At 39.1% G+C, this 22,902-nt stretch overlaps 1 protein-coding gene across 2 annotated transcripts in view; it reads left to right on the top strand.

Annotated features, from left to right (window-relative positions):
- SNTG1 (syntrophin gamma 1) overlaps positions 1 to 22,902 on the top strand; it is a 398,393-nt gene that overhangs the window by 256,060 nt on the left and 119,431 nt on the right. The window lies entirely within an intron of this gene.

Genomic DNA, 22,902 nt, shown 5'->3' with positions numbered 1-22,902 from the left:
CCAAATGTTAATTTTGGTTTTGACTGCCTGTGCTGTTGGAGTATTTTCCAGGAAGTCTTTGCCTGTGCCTATATCTTGCAGGGTTTCTCCAATGCTCTCTAATAATTTGATGGTTTCGGGTCGTAGATTTAAGTCTTTAATCCATGTTGAGTGAATTTTTGTGTAAGGTGATAGGTATGGGTCTTGCTTCAAGCTTCTGCATGTGGAAATCCAATTTTCCCAGCACCATTTATTGAATAGACTGTCCTTATTCCAGGGATTAGATTTGGATTTTTGGTCAAATATAAGTTGGCTGTAGATGTTTGGATTGATTTCTGGTGTTTCTATTCTGTTCCATTGGTCTATCCATCTGTTTCTGTACCAGTACCATGCTGTTTTGATAACAACTGCCCTGTAGTATGTCCTAAAATCAGGTATTGTGATGCCTCCGGCTTTGTTTTTGTTGTACAGGATTGCTTTGGCTATTCGAGGTCTTCTGTGTCTCCATATGAATTTCAGCATCATTTTTTCCAGATCTGAGAAGAAGGTCTTCGGGATCTTGATGGGTATTGCATTGAATGTATAAATTGCTTTTGGGAGAATAGACATTTTGATGATATTGATTCTTCCAATCCATGAGCATGGAAGATTTCTCCATTTTTCGGTATCCTCTTCTATTTCTTTCTGTAAGGTTTTGTAGTTTTCATCGTAGAGATCTTTAACGTCTTTGGTTAAGTTTATTCCAAGGTATTTGATTGTTTTTGTAGCTATTGTGAATGGGATTGATTTTAGAAGTTCTTCCTCAGCAGTGGCATTGCCTGTGTATACAAAGGCTGTTGATTTTTTTTGTTTGTTTGTTTTTTTGACAGGCAGAGTTAGTGAGAGAGAGAGACAGAGAGAGAGACAGAGACAGAGAGAAAGGTCTTCCTTCCATTGGTTCACCCCCCAAATGGCCGTTACAGCAAGCGCTGTGCCGATCTGAAGCCAGGAGCCAGGTGATTCCTCCTGGCCTCCCATGTGGGTGCACGGCTCAAGCACTTGGGCCATCCTCCACTGCCTTCCTGGGCCACAGTAGAGAGCTGGACTGGAAGAGAAGAAACTGGTACAGAATCCAGCGCCCCAACTGGGACTAGAACCCAGGGTGCTGGCGCCGCAAGCAGAGGATTAGTGAAGTGAACCGCGGCACCGGCCATAAAATAAATCTTAAAAAAAAAAAAGAATTGGGGCAGCTTTAAAAAAAAAAAAGAATTTAGCACTTGCCCCAGCTTTATTATTCATTATGAATATCTTGTATGCCATATTGATTCTTCTTCATAAGACAAATCATTTACCCAGAACTCCCTTTACCCTCCAAAAGCTAGTGATAAATATGCAAATGTAATCACCTACTGTGTTGTAAATTCCAACCAAATTCCTAACAAGTTAGGTTGTGCATATTGAAAAATTGGTTCTAAAGTTTGTAAGGAGATGCAAAAGAACCAGAATAGCTAACAAAGTATTGAAGAAAAATGAAGTATGAGGACTCACTGTAACCAACTTCAAAATTTACTGTTCAACTACAGTAATCAAGACAAGATGGTATTGTTGAAGGAATAAATAGATTAATGGGACAGAATAGAAAGTCAAAAAGAGACCCATAAAAATATAGCTAACTAGTGTCTGAATAATGGAAAAAGCAACATAATAGGGAACAGGGAACGTATAGTCTTTTCAATAGATGTACTAGAAAGCCGGGACATACACCTGTGAGAAAAAATTTAGACACAGACCTTATACTGGTTACAAAAATTAACTCAAAATGGATCATATAACTAATTGTGAAATGCAAAACTATAAAACTCTCAGCAGACAACACAGGAGAAAATCTAGATGACCTTGAGTATGATAATGGCTTTTTATATGTAACATCAAAGGCATGATTCACAAGCGAAATAATTGACGAACTGGACTTCAATAAAAGTGAACAGTCTGCTCTGTGAAGGACGTTGTCAAGAGAAGGAAATACACAAAGAAAAATGCATTTGATACAGGATTTTATCCAAAATAGACAAAGGCCATTTAAAATGCAACAATAAGAAATAAGAAAAACCTTATTAAAACAGGCAAAATACAATGCAAGACATTTCACGACACAAAAACGTAGCTGGAAAGCAAGGATTGTTCTGGTAGTGGATGTTGACATTGGGGCTGGTTCTGTGTGGGAGGGGATGGGGTGTAGGAGGAACTCTGTGGTGTCTACTCAATTTTATTGAGAGATTCTAATTGCTGTAACACATGTATTTAAAAGGTAAAATAATCAAGTAAAATACATTTAAAATTTTTTTAAATTGTTGCTGTGCTTTGCAGGCATAACATATCAGAAGTTTTGAAATAATTATCCATTTAAAGTAGGCAGGCTTCCAGATTATTTATGTTAAAATGATAGTCCTTATGTCATTCCATTTGCATTGAAAACTATTTGCTTTTCACATTTCATCTTTATAGAGTATCCTCTTTCTATTATACCTATATAAATTATTTTCTACATATGTATATGTTTATTTATTTAATGTTAATCGATACAGTATTTCTTTAGAGTTATTTGCTATGACACACATAGGAAGAATTTATTGAAAATGGCCTTAAGTCTCTTTGACAGTATAATTATGTCATAAAAGTTCTGGCAATGATGGAAAATAAAAAGTGCCTCTTGACATCTCTGCACAGTTAAGAACCCCTTTCCTTTGCTTTGAATGGAAATTAAAATGAAAATGGTAAATGAGATGGTGAGTGTTTGGCCCAGGACACAAGAATAAGAAATTCTCCATTACATACCTGATAATCTCATTTTTATTAGTTATAAATTCTGCTTATTGCCCAAACCTACATTTAGTTCAAAATAACAAAAATTGTATCCAATGATGGTATTTCCTGAATAATAACAATACACCAGTCTTAACATTTGACTTGCAGTGAATCACAGAGGTGGTAGAGACCCTCGTGAATGTCACAGGCTCCGAGTTTTAGAAATTTCTTTTCTGTGATAAATACATTGTACAGTCTCTTTTTGTCCTTCTTGCCAATACAGAGGAATCATAAACAGAGAAACTGTGATTTATATCCTTTTGAATTAAAGCTAAAATTCTGTTTAAATTGAGAAATGATGATTAACATGGTACAATCCATAATAACTAAAACTTCATTTTGTGGTACTGGCTCCAGAATGACAGGGTACTGTAAATATATTTGTTAGAAAACCCTCTCGCTATAAAACTCACAAAACTCTATTTTATTTTAATACAATACTACTATCAAATGATTATTAATTATACATGTTACATGCTATTTTAAGATTAAAACTTTATAAAATATAACAAATTTTCTCTTGCAATAAAATGGAGACTGGATAAGGTCAACAAAAAGAATTTTATTGAGTTCACAGTTTTGGAGGCTGAAAAGTTCAGTATTAGGCAGGTGTATCTGCTGAGAGCTCCATGCCGTATCAGTACACAGTAGGACATGGCAGGAGAGGGATTAAGGAAGCTCCCTGAGAAAGTCAGACATGCCTCATAGCAACCTATCTTGGAGTGACTAGTCCAGTCCTTCAAGACCTAGCCCACCCCACCAGACAGAATCAATCCAGGCACAGGGTGAAACCTCTACCACCTAATTGCCTCCCGCAAGGTACCAACACTTTTCAATACTGCTACACTGGGGACTGATATGTTCTAGAGGAAATCAAAATGGCCAACAGACACATGAAAAAATGTTCAAGATCACTAGCAATCAGAGAAATGCAAATCAAAACCACAATGAGGTTTCACCTCACCCCGATGAGAACGGCTCACATTCAGAAATCTACCAACAACAGATGCTGGAGAGGATGTGGGGGAAAAGGGACACTAACCCACTGTTGGTGGGAATGCAAACTGGTTAAGCCACTATGGAAGTCAGTCTGGAGATTCCTCAGAAACCTGAACATAACCCTACCATACAACCCAGCCATCCCACTCCTTGGAATTTACCCAAAGGAAATTAATTTGGCTAACAAAAAAGCCATCTGCACATTAATGTTTATTGCAGCTCAATTCACAATAGCTAAGACCTGGAACCAACCCAAATGCCCATCAACAGTAGACTGGATAAAGAAATTATGGGACATGTACTCTATAGAATACTATACATCAATAAAAAACAGTGAAACCCAGTCATTTGCAACAAGATGGAGGAATCTGGAAAACATCATGCTGAGTGAATTAAGCCAGTCCCAAAGAGACAAATATCATTTGTTTTCCCTGATCAGCGACAACTAACTGAGCACCAAAGGGGAAACCTGTTGAAGTGAAATGGACACTATAAGAAACAATGACCTGATCAGCTCTTGTCCTGATTGTTGATGTACAATGCAATACTTTATCCTTTTTAGTATTTTGTTGTTGTTGTTGTTCTAGTACTAGTGGTTGAACTCTGTAATTAACACACAATTATTCTTAGGTGTTTAAATTTTAACTGAAAAGTGATCCCTGTTAAATATAAGAGTGGAAAAAAGAGAGGGAGGAGATGTACAATTTGGGACATGCTCAATCAGACTTGCCCCGGATGGTGGAGTTGGAAACGTGCCAGGGGATTCCGATGCAATCCCATCAAGGTGGCATGTCCCAATGCCATGTCACTAGTCCAAGTGATCAACTTCAGTTCATAATTGATCACACTGAAATTTGTAAGAGTCAAAGGGATCACACAAACAAGACACGTGTCTGCTAATACTAACTGATAGAATCAAAAAGGGAGAGAACGATCCATCATGGGAAGCGGGATACACAGCAGACTCATAGAATGGCAGGTGTCCTAAATAGCACTCTGACCTCAGAATGAGCCCTTAAGGCATTCGTATCTGGCTGAAGAGCCCATGAGAGTATTTTAGGCATGGAAAGCCAAGACACTCTGGAAAAAAAAAAAAAAAGAAGGAGAAGAAGAAGAAGAAGAAGAAGAAGAAGAAGAAGAAGAAGAGGAAGAAGAAGAAGAAGACCTAAATGAAGGATCTCCGTGAGTGTGATCCCAGTAGAAAGAATGGGGCCATCAAGGTAGGAGGTGCCTTTCTCTGAAGGGAGGAGAGAACTTCCACTTTGACTATGGCTCTGTCGGAATAAGATCGAAGTCGGTGAGCTCTAAAGGCTTCCATAGCCTTGGCAACTCATGACTAGAGCCTAGGGAGATTACTGACGCCATAAACAAGAGTGTCAAATTGTTAAGTCAACAACAGGAGTCACTGTGTACTTACTTCTCATGTGGGATCTGTCCTTAATATGTTGTCCAATGTGAAGTGATGCTATAACTAGTACTGAAACAGTATTTTTACTGTTTTTACTTTGCGTTTCTGTGTGGGTGCAAACTGATGAAATCTTTACTTAGTATATACTGTATCGATCTTTTGTTTATAAAGATAATTGAAAATGAAAAAAAAAACCTGGTGTTAAATTGGAAATTGCATAGAAAATTAATTAATTTTTAAAAAATATATCATGTGGGATCTCTGTCTTTAATGTGCTGTACACTGTTATTTAATGCTGTAACTAGTACTCCAACAGTGTTTTTTCACTTTGTGTTGCCATGTGGGGGCAAACTGTTGAAATATTTGCTTGATATGTGCTAAACTGATATTCTGTATATAAAGAGAATTGAAAATGAATCTTGATGTGAATGGAAGGGGAGAGGGAGTGGGAAAGGGGAGGGTTGCGGTTGGGAGGGAAGTTGTGTGTGGGGTCAGCCATTGTAATCCATAAGCTTTACTTTGGAAATTTATATTCATTAAATAAAAGTTAAAAAAAAAACTTTCTAAAACATAGATGTACAATTTAATTATTAAAAAAGTATACTGTAGGGGCTGGTGCTGTGGCATAGTGGGTAAAGCCACTGCCTGCAGTGCCGGCATCCCATAAGGGTATTCGTTTGAGTCCCAGCTGCTCCACTTCAGATCCAGCTCTCTGTTATGGCCTGGAGAGCAGTAGAAGATGGCCGCTTCTCCCACATGGGAGATCTGAAAGATCTTCCCAGCTCCTGACTTTGGAGCCACGCAGCTCCGGCCGTTGTGGACAGTGGGGGAGTGAACCAGTAGATGGAAGACCTCTCTCTCTGCCTCTCCTTTTCTCTCCATGTAACTCTGACTTTCAAATAAATAAATAAATCTTTAAAAAGAAGTATACTGTGTAATCACCACCCAGGTTAATAAACAAGATTGCTAGCACCATGGCACCTTCTCATTTGATTCTCCTGTAGTCACAAATCGCTTACTCTATTCTAAAATGAACGTTAACCTGACAGTTTTGGTAATAATGGTCTTTCCTATTTTCTTAAAAAGAATTTATGTGAAAGGCAAAGTGACAGAGAGAGAAAGAGAGGGCTCTTTCATTGGTTCACTCTCCAAATTGTTGCATTGGTTGCAGTTGGGCCAGGCAAGGCTAAAGCTAGGGGCTAATAATTCCATCCAGGTCTCCCATGTGGGTGGCAGAGTCCCAAGCACTTGGGGCATCTTCTACTGCTTTTCCAGACACATCAGCAGGCAGCTGGATCAGAAGCGAGCAGCCAGGAATCAAACCAGCCCTAATTATAGGATGCTGTTCACAAGCAGAAGCTTAATTCACTTTACAACAACATCAACCCTTACGTACTGCTTTTCTCTCCAAATAGAAATGCATTCCCAATCACTATGGTTTATTTAAGTGAATTCATATATATTCATTACTCTATGTTTTCATCTTTCAATTAACATTATGTTCCAACAGATTTATTTATGTTATATTATGTTGTTCCATTAGTGTTTTGCAACACTAATTTAATAATTTTACTTGGTGTGATTCTTATTTTATCACAGTTGATTACTGTATGCATACATAGGATATACATTGGTGGATACAGAGTTTATGAATATTCTCAAACACTGTTGGTATTACTCACAACAGTGTTGCTTTAGACACCCTTGTTCATAGGTCTACTACATTTGTATACATAGTTGTATTCAGTTTCTCTTACAGTAAGAAGTCAAACACTTACCAACTCTGTAAGAGATTTTCCATTACTATAGTACCTAATCAAAAGTTTGTGTTTTAGTCATTTTAATTGTAGTCGCTTTGGAAAACATATACACAGAGTGTGCTTGATGGTTTTAAATTAAATTTCTTTGGTTGAATATTTTCCAAAAGACCTTTTATGACTTATTGATTATGTAAGACATATATACTACTTTATGTTTCCTTGTTAGCTGTCTTATTTAAACAATGTCTATTTTTCTACTGTTTTTAGGGTACTAAATAATACCCATTTTGAATAATTATTTCATATCCAATATCATTAATAAAATTATGTTTTATTATAATCATTTGTTCTAAATCATATTATCAACATAAAATTGACTTTTCTTTTTAAAACCTAACACTTTAATTTTTTTTCTTTTCACACTACATTGGTTAAACTTGAAATTTATGACTGACCGTTAGTGATAGTAGTAGATATTCTTATGTTGCTACTGACTTCAAAGCAACACTTTTTATATTTATATAAAGGGAGTAAATTTCATGTATTTCATAAATATAGTTTTAAGAACATAATGGTACTTCCCACCATACCCTCCCTGCCTTCTTCACTTTGACCCTCCCTCTTGCTTGTTTTCTTTTTTTTTTTTTTAATTTTTTGCAATGGCATACTTTCTTTTTTTATGGCATACTTTCAATTTACTTTACAGTCACAGCTTAACCCTCCACTAAAGAAAGAATTCAACAAGCAGTAAGTAGAAAAACCAGTGGCATTGATGGTTCAGTGGTAGAATTGTTGCCTGTCAAAGCAATACTTTTAACTATTCAACATTAAGTCCATTGCTTTCTGAAAAACAACACAAATACTCTATCTGTTACTTTTAAAATATTTATTTATTTATTTATCTACTTGAAAGACATAGTGAGAGTGAGTCAAAGAGAGGAGAGAGAGAGAGCACTTTCATTTACTGCTTCACTCGTCTCCAATGGCCATGACAGCTGGGACTGGGCCACGCTAAAGCTAGGAGCAAGGAATTCCATTTGGGTCTCCCATATGGGTGGCAGGAACTCAAGTTCTTGAGCCATTATCCATCGTTTTAGAGAGAGCTGGATTAGAAGTGCTTGACCATTAATAAGGAACTGGATCAAAAGTGGAATAGTCAGGACTGCAACCAGCACTCTGATATGAATGCAGGTGTCCCAGAAAGTGTCTTACACCAGCTGCACCACAACATCCCCCTACATACCTATTTATATTAAAAACAGTTTTTTGTGCTACAATATTTTAAAGATTCTTTTTCAAGATTACATGTTGTTTTCATCAAATACTTCTCTACATTTTAATGATATAATTTTAATCCTGCATTCTTTATATTGTGAATTGTATTGATACTTCTAAATATCACTGACTGTATGCAACTAATAAATCTGATCTTTTTCCATTTAAATAGTGATTAAAATGCAAATTTCATATTTCACAATGAACATCCCTATCAGCTAGCTGTTAAGGTTATGTTGACCCAGCAAATTGAGTTGAGAAATGATTGCTCTTTTTCCTATGCTCAGGAAGACTTTTCATTTTCTTTGGATCATTTTAAAAATAATTATTAGAAATTGAAAGTGTATTCAACAATGCCTCAAGGTTTTTTTTTAATGTTAATAATTATAGGATAAATCATTTAAAAAATTTCTAACTGCATACATCCTGATAGTCCTCCAAGAATAAATGTATTCTTTCCATTATAAACTAAATTTAAAAATGCTATTTTTTTTTTTTGACAGGCAGAGTGGACAGTGAGAGAGAGAGAGAGAGAGAAAGGTCTTCCTTTTGCCGTTGGTTCACCCTCCAATGGCCGCCGCGGTAGGCACGCTGCGGCCGGCGCACCGCGCTGATCCGATGGCAGGAGCCAGGTGCTTCTCCTGGTCTCCCATGCGGGTGCAGGGCCCAAGCACTTGGGCCATCCTCCACTGCACTCCCTGGCCACAACAGAGAGCTGGCCTGGAAGAGGGGCAACCGGGACAGGATCGGTGCCCCGACCGGGGCTAGAACCCGGTGTGCCGGCGCCGCAAGGCGGAGGATTAGCCTATTGAGCTGTGGCGCCAGCCTTAAAAATGCTATTTATAATATTGCTTTTAATACTGTTTTAATGTCAGTAGGTTCTATATCATAGATATTTGTAATTTATACCTCCTTTGCCATGAAGATCATATTATCAGTTTCTAACAACAATTACTTTTACTCTTGTGAAATACTTATTGTATAATCCTTTGCTCTTTTATAATGATTGCATCTAATTTTGCCTTTTTAATATTTTCTTTTGGGTTTCTCTATATCAAACTGTAATTCTAAATAATTGATTTTTCAGGCATATCTAGCATAAGCATATATACTACAAAAACCTAAGATTTTCCTTCGTTGAATCTTTTACATTTGATAGGATATATTGTGCTATATTTCCATTCAAACTATTTGTAAACTTTATTTATGATTTCTCCTTTTACTTAAGAAAATGTATTGCTAAAGTGCAAAATAATTTTTCAGATGGAAATGGTATATCTATGGTTATCTATGACTATTGCACTCCAGTTTAATTCTACTTGAAATAAAATATTTATAATTGCTAACTTATTTGATACTTGCTTTATTTACCAAATATGATAATAGAATTATTGTATGAGCAAGTATTCAGAAAGTTAATATAAAATATATATTATGAAAAACAATGTACAAAAATTTTTGAACTAAAATTAGTATCACTGTATTTTTTCCATAAACTTTTTGAAGTACTCTCATATAAGTGTAAACATTTCTTACAGTTTGTAGTTAGTGAAACTAATTTTTGTTTAAATTATTAAAGCTATAACCTTGGGTGTAAGAAATCAAGCAAGTATTAGTACACAGTTCAGCATGTCTGTGTATTAATTGGTTTTTTAAAGATTTATTTTATAATTTATGTATTCATTTTAAAGGTAGAGAGAAACAGACAGAGGCAAAGATATCTTTCACCTGCTAGTTCATTCTCCAAATGCCTGTAACAGCCAAGGCTATGCCAGGCCAAAACCAGGCTGTTAGGACTCCATCCAGGTCTCCCGTATGAGTGGCATTTGCCCAAGTCATTATCTGCTGCTTCCCAAACACCTTGGCAGGGAGCTGGATTAGAAGTGTAGCTCTGACTCAAAATAACACTCTGATATACGATGCAGGGGTCCCAAGCTGCAGCTTAATCCACTGCACCACAATGCCTGCCCTGACGTAACAGATTTTTTGAGTCTTGTTAGTTACTCCATGAATTGTGTTAAATTCTATTTTGACTATTTTCCATTTTTCAGTTTCTTTTGTGATTGTTCTATTGGTTTTTGGTTTTCATTTTTGATTGATCGATTTGAAATGGCAAGTTACAGAGAGTTTCTCTTCCCAAATGGTCTCAATGGCCAGGGCTTGGCTAGGTCAAAACCAGGAGCCTAGAATCCACAGAGACTCTTATGTGGGTGCAGGGGCCCAAGCTCTTGGGCCATCTTCCATTGTTTCCCCAGGCACATTAGCAGGGAGTTGGATCAGAAGTGGAGTAGTAAACACTCCAACCAGTGCTCATATGGGATGCTGGCGATGCAGGCAGAAGCTTAACCCACTGCACCAAAATGAGCACTTCTAATTTTTTTTTTTTTTTAATTTTTGACAGGCAGAGTGGACAGTGAGAGAGAGACAGAGAGGAAGGTCTTCCTTTTGCCGTTGGTTCACCCTCCAATGGCCGCAGCGGTAGCGCGCTGTGGCCGGCGCACCGCGCTGATCCGATGGCAGGAGCCAGGTGCTTCTCCTGGTCTCCCATGGGGTGCAGGGCCCAAGCACTTGGGCCATCCTCCACTGCACTCCCTGGCCACAGCAGAGAGCTGGCCTGGAAGAGGGGCAACAGGGACAGGATCAGTGCCCCGACCGGGACTAGAACTCGGTGTGCCGGCGCCGCTAGGCGGAGGGTTAGCCTAGTGAGCCGCGGCGCCGGCCAGCACTTCTAATTTGTATCTTTTAAGGATACATGCTCTGGGCCAGATCTGAGGTGTAGCAGGTAAAGCTGCCTCCTGCAGTGCCGGCATCCCATATGGGTGCCAGTTCGAGTCCCAGCTGCTCCACTTCCTATTCAGCTCTCTGCTATGGCCTGGGAAAGCAGTAGAGGATGGCCCAAGTTCTTGGGCCCCTGCACCCATTTGGGAGACCCAAAAGAAGCTCCTGGCTCCTGGGTTCGGATTGGCTCAACTCCAGCCATTGCGACCAGATAGTGAGCGAACCAGTAGGAGATAGAAGATCTCTCTCTCTCTCTCTCTCTCTCTCTCTGCCTCTCCTTCTCTCTGTGTGTAACTCTGACTTTCAAATAAATACGGAAATTTAAAAAAAAAATTTAAAAAAAATATGTGCTCTGATACAAGAAATCAACATTGTTGAGTTTGTTCATTTTGTACTTCATGAAACATATTTCTTTATCTCTAGAAGTAATTATTGCTCTAAATCTATGCTTTCTTTTTTCAACTTTTATTTAATAAATATAAATTTCCAAAGTACAACTTTTGAATTATAGTGGCTTTTCCCCCCATAACCTCCCTCCCACCCCCAACCATCCCATCTCCCACTCCCTCTCCCATCCCATTCACATTAAGATTCATTTTCAATTATCTTTATATATAGAAGATCAATTTAGTATATACTAAGTAAAGATTTCAACAGTTTGCACCCACACAGACACACAAAGTATAGAGTACTGTTTGCGTACTAGTTATACTGTTCATTCACATAGTATAACACATTAAGGACAGAGATCCTACATGGGGAGTAAGTGCACAGTGATTCCTGTTGTTGATTTAACAATTGACACTCTTATTTATGACGTCAGTAATCACCCAAGGCTCTTGTCATGAGCTGCCAAGGCTATAGAAGCCTCTTGAGTTCACCAACTCCGATCTTATTTAGATAAGGCCATAGTAAAAGTGAAAGTTCTCTACTCCCTTTAGAAAAAGGTACCTCCTTCTTTGATGGCCCATTGTTTCTGCTGAGATCTCACTCACAGAGATCTTTCATTAAGGTTTTTTTTTAATTATTATTATTTATTTTTTTAATTTTTTTTTGCCACAGTGTCTTGGCTTTCCATGCCTGAGAAACTCTCACTGGCTTTTAGATGATCCGAATGCCTTAAGGACTGATTCTGAGGCCAGAGTGCTGTTTAGGAAATCCGTCATTCTATGAGTCTGCTGTGTATCCTGCTTCCCATGTTGGATCGTTCTCTCCTTTTTATTCTATCAGTTAGTATTAGCAGACACTAGTCTTGTTTATGTGATCCCTTTGACTCTTAACCATATCATTATGATCAATTATGAACTGAAACTGATCACTCTGACTAGTGAGATGACATTGGTACATGCCACCTTGATGGGATTGAATTGGAATCCCCTGGCACGTTTCTAACTCTACCATTAGGGGTAAGTCTGATTGATCATGTGCCAAACTGCACATCTCCTCCCTCTCTTATTCTCACTCTTATATTTAGCAGGGATCACTTTTCAGTTAAATTTAAACACCTAAAAATAATTGTGTGTTAATTAAAGAGTTCAAACAATGGTATTAAGTAGAACATAAAAATACTAGAAGGAATAAAATAGTAAGTTGTTCCTCGACAGTCTGGACAATGGCTGATTAAGTCATTTTTTTTCTCATAGTGTCCATTTCAATTCAACAGTTTTCCTTTTAGGTGCTCAGTTAGTTGTCACCCATCAGGGAGAACATATGATATTTGCCCCTTGGGACTGGCTTAATTCACTCAGCATGATGCTTTCCAGATTCCTTCATTTTGCTGCAAATTACTGGATTTCTTTTGTTTTTACTGCTGTATAGTATTCTATAGAGTACACATCCCATAATTTCTTTATCCAGTTTTCTGTTGATGGGCATTTAGGTTGATTCCAGGTCTTAGCTATTGTGAATTGAGCTGCAATAAACATTAAGGTGCAGACAGCTCTTTTGTTTGAAAATTTAATGTCTTTTGGGTAAATTCCAAGGAGTGGGATGGCTAGGTAGGGTTATATTCAGATATATATTCAAGGTAGTGGGATGGTATCATAGGGTTTTATTCAGGTTTCTGAGGAATCTCCAAACTGACTTCCATAGTGGCTTTGCCAGTTTGCATTCCCACCAACAGTGGGTTAGTGTCCCTTTTCCCCCACATCCTTGCCAGCATCTGTTGTTGGTTGATTTCTGTATGTGAGCCATTCTAACCAGGGTGAAGTGAAACCTCATTGTGGTTTTGATTTGCATTTCCCTGATGGCTAGTGATCCTGAAAATTTTTTCATGTGTCTCTTGGCCATTTGGATTTCCTCTTTGGAAAAATGTCTATTGAGGTCCTTGGTCCATCTCTTAAGTGCTTTTTTTGTTTTGCTGTTGTGGAATTTCTTGATCTCTTTGTAGATTTTGGTTAGTAATCCTTTATCTGTAGCATAGTTTGCAAATATTTTTTCCCATTCTGTTGGTTGCCTCTTCACTTTCCTTTTTTTTTTTTTCAGTACAGAAACTTCTCAATTTAATGTAATCCCAATCGTTAATTTTGGCTTTGACTGCCTGTTCCTCTGGGGTCTTTTCCAAGAAGTCTTTGCCTGTGCCTATATCTTGCAGAGTTTTGCCAATATTCTCTAATAATTTGATGGTGTCGGGTCATAGATTTAGATATTTGATCCATGTTGAGTTGATTTTTGAGTAAGGTGTAAGGTAGAGATCTTGCTTCATGCTTCTGCATATGGAAATCCAGTTTACCCAGCACCATTTGTTGAATAGACTGTCCTTGCTCCAGTAATTGATTTTAGATCCTTGATCAAATATAAGTTGGATGTAGATGTTTGGATTGATTTCTGGTGTTTCTATTCTAATCCTGGTCTATCCATCTGTTTCTGTACCAGTACCATGCTGTTTTGATTACCACTGCCCTGTAGTATGTCCTGAAATCTGGTATTGTGATGCCTCCGACTTTGTTTTTGTTGTACTAGATTATTTTAGCTATTCGAGGTCACCTATGCCTCCATATGAATTTCAGCATCATTTTCTCCAGATCTGAGAAGAATGTCTTTGGTATTTTGATTGGCGTCACATTGAATCTATAAATTGCTTTTGGGAGAATGGACATTTTGATGATATTGATTCTTCCAACCCATGAGCATGGGAGATTTTTCCATTTAAGTATCCTCTTCTATTTCTTTCTTTAAGGTTTTGTAATTTTCATTGTAGAGATCTTTGACGTCCTTGGTTAAGTTTATTCCAATATATTTGTTTTTGTAGCTATTGTGAATGAGATTGCTCTTATCAGTTCCTTCTCAGCTGTGGCATTGCCTGTGTATGCAAAGACTGATTATGTTTATACATTGATGTCATATCCTGCTACTTTGCCAAACTCTTCTATGAGTTCCAATACTCTTTTAGTAGAGTTCTTTGGATCCCCTAAATAAAGAATCATATCATCTGCAAAGAGGGATAGTTTGACTTCTTCCTTTCCAATTTGAATTGCTTCAATTCTTTTTCTTGCCTACTGGCTCTGGCTAAAATTTTCAGTACTATTTTGAATAGTAGTGGTGAGAGTGGGCATCCTTGTCTGGTACCAGATCTCAGTGGGAATGTTTCCAACTTTTCCCCATTCAATAGGATGCTGGCCGTGGGTTTTTCATAAATTGCTTTGATTGTACTGAGATATGTTCCTTCTATACCCAATTTGCTTAGAGTTTTCATCATGAAAGGGTGTTGTATTTTATCAAATGCTTTCTCTGCATCTATTGAGATAATCTTAAGGTTTTTCTTATGCAGTTTGTTAATGTGGTGTATCACATTGATTGATTTTGAACATTGAACCATCCCTGCACACCAGGGATAAATCCCACTCAGTCTGGGTGGATGACATTTTTGATGTTTTTGCATTCTGTTGGCCAGAATTTTATTGAGGATTTTTGCATCTATGTTCATCAGGGAAATTAGGCTGTATATCTCTTTCAATGCTGCATCTTTTTCAGGTTTAGGAATTAAGGTGATGCTGGCTTCATAGAAAGAATTTGGGAGGATTCCCTCTTTTTTGATTGTTCTGAATAGTTTGAGAAGAATTGGAGTTAGTTCTTCTTTAAATGTCTGGTAGAATTCAGCTGTGAATCCTTCCAGTCCTGGGCTTTTCTTTGTTGGGAGGCTATGCTTTCTACTATTAATCTTGTGGGCCAGTTTATTTTCATCCTCTCCTGTAAGTTTTTTCATTCTTTCCTTATGAAGCTTTTTCTTGTTTTTCAGATGTGCCTGGTTGAGACAGAAACCAAGGTGATTGGTTTACATATTTATTTATTTTTATTTATTTATATCAATAGCTCAAGGTGAAAAATCAACATAATGGCACTTCATACCATATGTGACAAAATGAAATTAAAAGATCAATATATTTTTGTGCAAATATTTTTAATATTCAGATATAATTTTTTGTAATTCTCATTTTTTATTACTTTTTGGAGGACTTTTCATATTAGAGCACTTTTATTGTATTTACTTGTATTTTTAGTAGCACTTTAGCTTGGTTACATTCTGCCACCTTTCTATGCACTTCTCAACTTTCCACTGCTTCTTTTCCTTTTATCTCCTTGCTTTTTGGGGCATTTCTTAGTCATTCCTGGAGTACGTTTTGGGACTCTTGGGGGCCCGTGGACACTTTCAGGGTTCAAAAAGGTTAAAACTAACTTTCTAATGAAATGTAGACACCATGTGCCCTTTTCATTTTAAACCTCTCTTAACTATATGGTGAAAGGTTATCAGAAGTTAAGTAATGCATGATATCACAAAAAATTGAATTCAGAAATATAGTAAGAACCAACCGCTTTCTATTTAATCAAAATAACATGAACATTGTCAGTTTTCCTTGTAAGGTGTCCGGCGCGTAACAAATCTTCCCAGGCAGACGAATCGATTAATTCACAGGCTTTTATTGGGGTTCCACTCCCAGGCAAGGTTCCCTGGTCCCAACAGAGCAACAGAGTGGGGGCCGGGGAAGTCGCCTGTCAGAGATTGGGAAGGCTCCTTTTATAGATTCAGGGCATGGGGGTTAAAGGTTGAGGCGGGTCTGATCCTCATTGGTTGACCTTTAGGCACCCGCAGGGACCTTGACAAGAACTTTCTTCCCCGAAAGTAGGCCTCTCCGTTCCCGGAAATATAGGCCTTCCTTCCATGTGGATCCCAAAGCTACCATCCCGACCTTTTGATGATAGGAAAGGGGGCGACAATGAGTCTCTCTGGCTACTTCCTGCTGACTGGGGATATTGTCTACAGGGGCCCGCTGGGGGTATCTTGGGGCTCCGCAGGGACAGGCATGTATAAATGGAAAAGCATCTGGTCGACTGCCTGGTTGCTAAAGGCCTCAGTTCATTCCATTATCACCTGCTGTAAACACTTAAACAGACACTGTAGTATACAAGTCAGGGTGAGAATAGCCCCCAGTGATCCTAAGAGTGGCATTAACCAGGTAATGAAAGGATTTCATAGAGGAGAGGAAATGAGGGGGGTCTCTGGACCCTTGTGAAGATTATTTGATGGACGTGGTTTAAATTTGATCCAAGCCAAGACCAGGAGAAAGGCCACTCAACTTTTGCAGGTAGAGGGGTTTGTCTGTAGAGAAATTCTGAATAATCATACAGCATTAAGTGGAGGAGAGGACCATCAGTACACATAGGTTGGGAGCAGAGCCACTGATGTTAGAGTAGAGGTGGGCTTTAGGCCTTATAAGTTCAGAGGCCCAGACCTATCTCTTCATAGGGTACATCATAAGGGAGGTGTGAACCTCCTTGGGGAAGGCACCCTGTTGACTTCCATTACCTGGCCAGGTGAAGGCAGGTGGCATCTCTAACAGGAAATTTACAGTTCTGCCTGCAATGCTGCTGACCCCACTTGGCCATCCTCTCAGCTGCGGTGGTCACTTTGGAAGCTGGGCTGAGTGAGGGGCTCTTCAGCTTAGAGCCAATAAGATCTGTGGCTCTGACCTGGGCATCCTTCGACTCCAGGGCATGTCCATTTCTAGTGATCCAACTCTTGGCTGGCAGAACTGCCAGGGTTCTTCACAAGCTGATTTCTGCTGAAGCCCAGGCTTACCACACTGAAAGCCACTGAAGCGGACTGGCCTGTTAGGTCTCCTTGAGGGCAGATCACTGTACAGACCAGTCATTAATAGGCTGCCACCGATCTTTCCATTTCTGATGCCTAGCTTTCTCTTCCTCCTGGTATTTGGTAAAGCAGACCAGAAGATGCAAGTCAAGGGGTTGCTCAAGTCCCAGATCACTTACTGACAATAGTAATATCAAATGAAAATTTAGAAAGCAGTTTCAATCATTAGATAACAAATATAGCAGTTTCAATTAAACTTTAACTTTTTTTTTTTTAATTTACCAATTGATTAGTAACCTCAGTTAACCATACTTTCACTCAGTTGGTACCTGTAATACATTATTGGCTTCATCTGTTTACAGCACCGACCCAAAGTACTGAATACAATAGAAGTGGCTGGAAAAAGTCCATCAGAACCTATAGGATAACAGCTAAACACAGAATCAACAATACTTTAGTTTTATGAGCAGCAAATCTGATATATAAAACTGTGGATGACAAAAGACTTTAAGTTGCCACGTTTAGAATTATAAACTCATTATAAACTCAACAAGAGGCACTTGCTTACTTCACACAGCATTTTTGAAAGCACCTGTAGGATTTTACAGAACATTTAACTCTTTAGGCCTCTGTGGCTTCCTCATTAAGATCCAAGATTTCTTTGGTAACCTTCTGTGACTTCCACACACCCTCTTCAACTTACTTGAAACATTCCATCATTTCCATTCGAGTCTAGAGTAAACTAGCCATCAGGATGAAGTCAATCTTACAAACTTTGTCCTTTCTTTATTCAAAATAACTCCTTCCTTTTAACCTTCCTTACCAAATGCACATTTCTATAACATTTTTAACACAAATTTAACATGCTGAGTATACAAGAGTTCACAATAAATTAGCAGTTACACCTAAATGACTTAAGATGCTGATATTAAATATCACTATCTGAATTTAATTAAAATTAAAATTGCATTCATCTAAAACAAGTACTAATTACCCATTGCTGTTTCATTGAGTAATGATTACCGGGAAACCTGTTAAAATAAATTTCAAAAATAAGTTCAGCAAGTTACAAAGCAATATTTTCAAAGGTAGTGATCTACTTAGATTCAAAGAAAGGAAACCAGAGGAGGAGGCTAGAAAGCCATGTGTTCAGGAAGAGGTCCTTTTAAAACTTTGCCGGAGGGTGGCCAGGGAAGCAGGAGCAGTGAATCCCATTAGGATGGGGATGGGGAGCTTGACACTGGTGGTTGGGCCACGTGGCTACGTGGCTTCCAGCAATGGCAGCGGGGAGAGGCAGGAATGGCGTGGGGCAGGGCGGAAGAATGTGCATATGGGGGCGGGAGGTTCCTGGCTAGCTGTGGGATCTCCAGGAACTCAGGAGGGTCCGAAAAGGTGGGGGGTGGAGAGTTTGGCAGTAACACAGAAGAGGCGCCCTTAAGAGGTGGGGGCCTGATCTTGGCCAGCAAGACCTGGGCTGTGGAGCAGGCAGAGAGGAAAGTAAGGGAGAAGGGAGTAGGACGGGAGCAGAGGTCACAGAAAGCCTGGTTATATGGGACCATTTTCTCTCCCTGCAGCAGAAATTCTCAAGGTAGTTAGGCCATGCCTGCGTGGAGTAGAAGATTAGGCATTTACTCCGTAGGTCCTGGGCCAGTCCCAGTTTCTTCAAGTTCTTTAGGAGGCAGGCCAGAGGGCATTTTGAGTCCCACCCTCAGGATTGGCCAGATCCCATGGTCTCCCCAGTAGCCCAGATCTACTGAAATTCAGTGAAGGCGTCCCTTGTCCCAGACTTCAGCAGACAGATTAGAGGTCAGTTCTCTACCAGGCCAAGCCAGCGGCAGGACGTCTCCACAGCCGCTGGGAGGCTAAACAGCTGAGAACCAAGGCCACGTGTGCACGATTTGGAGGTCTCCGTCCGGAGAGAGAGCTAGCCACAGATCAAAGAGACTGGGCCAACCCAGAGGAGGGAGGGAGAGAAAGGGAGGAGTTATTTATAGTTGGTCGAGTGTGGTCCATAGTTAGCCTGGGGCACCAGACAGGTTCAAGGAGCGAGGGGGCCTCAAACCCAGAAAGGGGAGGCACCAACCTCAGCTCCCCGGTTTCGGCACCATCTACAAGGTGTCTGGCGCGTAACAAATCTTCCCAGGCAGACGAATCAATTAATTCACAGGCTTTAATTGGGGTTCCACTCCCAGGCGAGGTTCCCCAGTCCCAACAGAGCAACAGAGTGGGGGCCAGGGAAGTCGCCTGTCAGAGATTGGGAAGGCTCTTTTTATAGATTCAGGGCATGGGGGTTAAAGGTTGAGGCGGGTCTGATCCTCATTGGTTGACCTTTAGGCACCCGCAGGAACCTTGACAAGGACTTTTCTTCCCTGGAAGTACAGGTAGGGACTCTCCATTCCTGGAAGTGTAGGCCTTCCTTCCATGCGGATCCCAAAGCTACCATTCCTGTTAAATTTTTGAGAGTTCCTCTCATGAAATATTTTATTTATATCAATATATAACTAATTTGTTTATTATTTTAATGAATTTATAGCTATAAAACAATTAAAGGTTTTATTAAAGCAGCTAAGTAGATGTTAGTGGATGTGTGTAAGAGGGGTCCAAGAAAATAGGTTTATGTGCAATTGAATGAGAAAACAAGTCCTAAAGGTGGGACCAAGCCTCTTATCTGTCTCCCAAAGCCCAAAGTGTCCTTGCCTGTCCTTTATCAAAAGGAATTCACTGAAATGAGGAAGCAAACAGGTGGCCCTCCTTGCTTCTCCAAAGGATAAGAACCCTGCTGGCCAGTATTGTCCAGGGTTTGTTTAAGCGAATTCCACACTCAAAAATCCCCAACCTTGATTTTCCCAAAAGAGGGAGGAAGGGAGAAGAAATGGGGACCCATACTCATGTCCAGAAAACCCCATCTGAATGCAGAGTGGGATCTCAGTCCTTTACTGAGACGCCCACCTGAGCTATCAGGTGTAGAAATTTCTATCCCTTTACCATTTCCAAACGAAAGAGAAAGGCTAAAATCACCTTCTTATCTGCTCCTTCACTGGCCACATACATAGTCGCCACAGAACAGTTTGCAGGGTTCAAATCAGTGGTTACAGCTCTGCCTAGTGGCCAAGATGCTCATTCACAAGGTTGGAGTTCTTGTGTTTGATTGCTGGCTTTGGCTCCTGGCCCTGTTTTCCTGTTAATGCGGACCATGGGAGTCAGAAGTAATTGGTTTTCTGCCACCCAAGTGGAAGACCAGGGCTGTGATCCACTGCCTGGTCCCAGTCTCGCTCTGGCCTTTGTGGACATTTAGAGAGTAAACCAATACATGGGAGTTCTCTCTCTCTGATTTTCTGTTTATTTGTTTCCTCTCTCTCTTTTTCTCTCTCTGCCTCTCAGAAAAGTTAAAAATCGTTTAAAAATTAAAGAAATATAGATTTATTTTATTTTATTTTAATTTCTATTTTTATTTTCTAACATAGGAAAAGTAGAGACATACATCTTAAATGTGTTTCAAGAACCGCTGGAATTTTAAGAATGTTAATGGGTGTTAATTACCAAAACTTTTAGTACTAATGATTTAATTTCTTACATCCCTTTACAAAGAGGAAACTGTAAGATCACTTTTATAGAAATAGTTTTTTAGAGACTACAAAATGTATCCTTAACTACTCAAACATGGTGTTCAGTATTACCTGTATCTTCCCACACAGTCCAAGCAATTTAAATTATCTTAAAAAAAGCTATCTTCTATTGAATATTTGAAGTTTAGCACTCTAAATCAACTTCTTATGGAAATCTGAATATAACCTTTATATTCCCAGATAAATTTGCAATGTATGTAATTCCAGAAAGGCTGTCTATTTTATTTGATACATTGAAATTTATGTTCTATGATATTCTGTATTTCTTTGTTTCCTTTGAGAAGTTAATTATTGATTTAATTGTAGTTTATATTTAATATCTACAATGTTTTCATACACTTTTTTTATTTATTTGAAAGGCAGGGAGTTACACAGAGGCAGAGGCAGAAAGAGAGAGAATGAGAGAGAGAGAGGTCTTCCCTCTGTTGGCTTACTCCCTAAATGGCCACAACAGCCAGAGCTGTGCCAATCTAAAGCCAAGAGCCAAGAGCTTCTTTCGCGTCTCTCCACGAGGGTGCAGGGGCCCAAAGACTTGGGCCATCTTCTACTGTTTTCCCAGGCCATGATAGAGAACTGCATTGGAAGTAGAGCAGCTGGGACTCGAACCAGCACCCAGATGGGATGCTGGCACTGCAGGCAGCGGCTTTACCCTCTACACCATAGCGCTGGCCCCTAGCCCCTTTTAATAATCTTTGTTGTCCTTGGTTCTCTGAAGATTCATGATTAGGAGCCTGAGTATGATTATATTTATCTGATTTGCTTTGTCTTCTGAATATGTATACAGGCCCTTTATCTACTGGGAAAAAAATCTTAGCTATCTCTTTAAAAATAATTTTTATTCACTTCCTCTTTTCTCTGTTTTTGGTGCTCAAAGATATTTTATATTTTTTAGTGTAATACATTTGCCTCTTATTTTCATCTCATTTTTTCCCAAAATTTTGTCTCTCCTGTACACATTCCAGAAATTCCTGACCAAACCATCTTTCTATTCACTAATTACTTTTTTACTTACTTCTAATCTGTTCATCTCAACTGCATATTTATTAAAATATGTATGTATTTGCCCAATTTCTAATTAAAACTTTTTTATAATCTATTACATCAGTTGATCTCTGAGGAAAGTTTCAATTCTTGCCCTAACTTCTTGTATATAGGGTGCATAGTTAACAATGTATGTGTAGGAAAGGTCCAGAATCTGAAATGTTCTAATGAGCAGGTTCTGCTTATTCTTAGTTTTGTTCTTCATGCTTTTCTCATGATGTCCTTCATGTTTTTTTTTCTTATTTGTTATATTATTGGTTGTGTCGTGGGGAAAAATCTTTAATGAAAACTTAGTGGGACTGGCACTGCTATGCACTGTGGCATAGCAGATAAAGCCACCACCCGCAGTGCTGGCATCCCATATGGGCACAGTTTTGAGTTCCGGCTGCTCCACTTCCAATCCAGCTTTTAGTTATGGCCTGGAAAAAGCAGTAGAGGATGGCCCAAGTCACTGGGGTCCTGCACCCAGGTGGGAAACCCAGAAGAAGCTCCTGGCCCTTGGCTTCCGATCAGCTCAGCTCCTGCTGATGCAGCCAACTGAGGAGTGAACCAGCAGATAGAAGACCTCTCTCTCTCTGCCTCTCCTCTCTCTGTGTAACTCTTTCTAATAAATAAATCAATCCTAAAAAAAGAAAAAAGAAAAAAAAAGAAATAGAAAACTTAGTATCTTTTCCTAATTCAGGGAGGATTTTAATCTCCTCTAGTCAGGAGAATGGGAAAACTAGAATTTTGGATCCTCATGAGCCACATGGAGATGGGCAGTTTCTGGGCTATCCTAAGTGGCTGAAATCTGGGCTCTAGTCCTTGCAAAGACTTGATAACGTCTGCCTGAACATTGCTGTTGGGATCCAGGTATTTTGCTAAGACTTCCATACTTGGAAATTTCAGGACATTAAAATTTCCCCTTAAACCTATGATATTGACAGGTGTTGTTTATTCTCTCATGGGTCATTTCTGTGTATAAAGTTCCCATATGTCAAATGTATTTGGTTTGTGATGATTACCTCTCATTTTCTATGTTCCTATGGAATTTCCTGGACAGACTTAAAATCAGTTTTCCATGAAAAATTCAACTGATGGATTGACTTGAGTTGCCCAATAACA

The sequence above is a fragment of the Lepus europaeus genome, chromosome 4 (assembly GCF_033115175.1).
Source record: "Lepus europaeus isolate LE1 chromosome 4, mLepTim1.pri, whole genome shotgun sequence".
Taxonomy (NCBI): domain Eukaryota; kingdom Metazoa; phylum Chordata; class Mammalia; order Lagomorpha; family Leporidae; genus Lepus; species Lepus europaeus.
Note: the sequence above shows the minus strand (reverse complement) of the source record. Positions and strands in the feature narration are given on the sequence as shown.